The sequence below is a fragment of the Schistocerca serialis genome, unplaced genomic scaffold, assembly GCF_023864345.2.
Source record: "Schistocerca serialis cubense isolate TAMUIC-IGC-003099 unplaced genomic scaffold, iqSchSeri2.2 HiC_scaffold_1298, whole genome shotgun sequence".
In the NCBI taxonomy this organism is placed as follows: Eukaryota; Metazoa; Arthropoda; class Insecta; order Orthoptera; family Acrididae; genus Schistocerca; species Schistocerca serialis.
The window spans coordinates 879,608-883,273 of NW_026047511.1; positions in this window are offsets into that span (position 1 = coordinate 879,608).

Consider the following 3,666-nt stretch of genomic DNA (forward strand, 5'->3'; position numbering starts at 1 on the left):
CATCATGCCCAAGGACATCCAGCTCGCTCGCCGCATCCGCGGCGAGCGCGCCTAAACCGCGCCGCGGCACCGCACCGCACAAACAAAAACGGCCCTTTTCAGGGCCACTAACATCTCTCCGTCGCGAGCAAACTTTGTCGGTCGCCTGCCTCTCGCCCCGCAACCCCAAAAAAAACAAAAACCACCACTTCCCGTCCGTCCGCCACACCCGCTCACTCTGCCTGCCTGCTAGCAGCGCGCAACAATCACACATCATCCCTCCCCGGCGCTCAAAGCGCACAATACCCAACGGCCGACGTCACACCGCACGGGTGGCTGGCCGGCCGCCGCTTTCGTTTTTCGAAATCAAAAAAAACCCGCACTCCACTCCGACGGCCAACGGCCAGGCAGGCGCGCTCGCTCGCTCTACACGCCACCGAAATCCCCCGCCGACTCCTTCCCACATCTCAACGTGCCCCCCCTTGCAAAACATAACACACACACACACAAAGGAACAAAACAAAGACCAGACACGACTCGACAAGACAGACATCCGAGAAGAACGAACGCAGGCAAGCCAACCAACGTATTCAAACAAAACAACGTGACAGAAAACCAACCGTCGGCCGCCGCCACAAACACGGCGACAATCAACCACGACAACAACAACAACAACAACAACAACAACAACACCGCTTACCGCTACCGCCGCCCACACCCGCCACCGACCCCCGCAATCCAACCACCACGGCACGCAAACAGCATCCCCACGGGCATACAGAAACGCCAGACAGACACCCCACACCAAACGCAACACGACAATCAAAACCTTCCCCGACGTGCTTTGATGGCCCTGAGAAGGGCCGTTTTGGGCCGCGCGTCTCTTGCGCGCCACTAGACGACGACGGGGGGTGGGGACGACGGAGTCAAGCGCCAAACCCTTCCTTTCCCATCTCTTTCTACTTCTTCTTCTTGGGCGAAGCCTTCGCCTTAGACGGCGTCGTCGCCTTCTTCGGGCGCGGCGCCTTCGGCTTCTTCGTCGGAACCTTGGCGGCCTTCTTCGCCTTCGACGGCGACTTGGCCTTGGCCGGCTTGGCCGCAGCCGCCTTCTTCGCACCCGCGGGAGCGGCCGACGCCGCAGACGCCTTCTTGGCGGCGCCCGCCTTCCGACCGGTCGCCGCCTTCACGCCACCAGCCTTCTTTGCGCCGGCCGCACGGGCGCCCTTCTTCTCCTTGCTGGCCGGAGCGGCGCGCTTCTTCTTGGCACCGCCAGCACGAGCCTTGCCGCCCTCGGCCGCCCCCCCGCCGCCGGCGCCGGCAAGCTTGAACGAGCCGGACGCGCCCTTCCCCTTCGTCTGCACCAGCTCGCCCGCCACGACGGCCGACTTGAGGTACTTCTTGATAAACGGCGCCAGCTTCTCCGCGTCCAGCTTGTAGTGCGCGGCTATGTACTTCTTGATCGCCTGCAGCGACGACCCGCCGCGCTCCTTCAGACTCTTGATGGCGGCCGTCACCATCTCAGAGGTGCGCGGGTGCGCAGGCTTGGCGCGCGGCTTCTTCGCAGACGACGCAGACTTGGCCTTCTTCGTAGTGCCGGTGGCGGCGGGTGCCGCAGCAGTCTCGTTCGTAGCCGCCTGATCTGCCATTTCGACGACGCGCGTAACACACAGCGAGAGCGAGAGCGAGAGCGAGCGGGACGGCAGGCACGCAAGCACAGCACAGCAGAGCAGAGAATCACAAGGGCCCAGCCAGTGTCGCGGGCGGGCGCGGACGGCCGAGAGAGCGGCCGCCACTCTGCGCGCCGCCGCGCCGCGCCTCCCGCGCTTGCTACCGCCCAACGTCCGACAGCCTGTGCGGAGCAGCCCCAAACCTGCGCCACAACCGCCCGCGCCTTTCAAACCACCGAGGATGGGGCTACACACAGCCACACCACAGTCGCCAACCAGTCGCCACGGCAGCGCCGCAAACCACGGCCAAACTGCAGCTACCGCGCGCTACAGCCTGGGTCGGCCCGCCGAGAATCGCCGCCCCCGCCCAAATGCCGCCCCCACAGCCCCAGCCGACGACCCGCCACAATGGCCAAACCTTCGGCAAAACTCCCACACCGTCGCCGCGGCAGCCCGGCCAGCGCGGCCGGCGCCACAGCCACACAAGCCGAGGCGTGCGGCGATGACGGCCGTGCAAACGCGCCTCCGCCGCCCCATCGCCTTCCGTCGCCCTCCCGCCGTTTCCCGATCGGCCCGCAGCCGTCGGGCCACATCGCGCGCCGTCCTCCTCCTCTCGCCCGCCAACATTCACAGCCGTTTCTCAACAATTGCCCGCCGCAACAGGCGCCGCCGCCTGCGCAACAGGCGCCGCCGCCCCTCGCCGCTTCCGACCCAACCCCTCGACCGAGGCAAACCGCAATCCGAATCGACAGACCAACCCAATCTGCCGTCAGCACACACGCCAGCCGACCTTACACGTTACGCGTTACACATTACGTTTACACGTCTAGGTTAGGTTAGGTGGACGTGGGTTAGGTTAAGGGGACTTGGGTTAGGTTAAGCGTCAAACTTAGGTTAAGCATTCAAACACGTCAGGCGTCAGAGGCTAGGTTAGGTTAGGTTAGGTTAGGTTAGGTTACACGTTAGGTTAAGGGGTCAGTGCTAGGTTTAAGAAGCGTCAAACGTAGGTTAAAAAAGCGTTCAAACGTGAGGCGTGAGCCGGACAGCTTACCGTACGTAGACGTTAGGGGCTCACAGGCTGAGCTCACCTCGCCACACCACAGGTTAGGTTCGGTTCGCTCGGCTCAGCGTAAAGCGCCGAGGTCAGGGTTACGTTCGTTCACCTTCGGGCGCCACACTTTCGGTTGAAAGGTCGCGACGGGACGACGTCGGCAGGCACGCCGCAAACGAACAAAAACGTACAGACGACGTCGAAAACCGCCGACAGACGGGGGAGCAGCACGACCACGACCAGATACCGAGCGCGAACGAGACACACGCGAACCACCCCCACCGGCCAAAGGGCACCACACAACAACCCAGAGCACCACGTGTCGACACCAGAGCAACCCGCCGCTCACGCGACATGGCTGGCACCGAAGGGCAACCGCCCGCAACTGCGCTTTCCGCGCCGGCCCGGATGCACGTCGTGCTACAACAACACCACTACCGTACACAGCCGCTGTTCACAACATCACTATCATGCGCGCCCGCGGCTCGCCGCCGTCGCAGTCGCAGCCCCAACGCCAGCACCATTCACACGCACCGCAACACAGCTCGCCGACACAGCCGAACAAAACAAACACCACACAACAACAGCAACAACGCCGCCGCCTCTACTTGTGCCGGCGACCCACCCCGCCGATGGCGCACCTTTCGCCAGCCGGCAATCGACACACACGCACCCACCCACCCCCCGGGGCCCAGTGCAAAAAAAAAAAAAAAAAAACACACACAAGAACAAAACAACACAAACGACACGGGAAGCGCACACCGCCACTTCGCGCGCACGCCACCAACCAGTCGTCGTCTCACAAATAACAAACACAAACAAAATAAACTAACAACTAGGGCAACACAAAACAAAAACGCCTCGCACGAACCGCCCACAAAAAGGACAAGCACACGCACAGCCTCTGCTGACGACCACGACGCAGCGGCACGCTGCTCCTGTCTCGCGCCCCGCGCCCCACTCGATTCA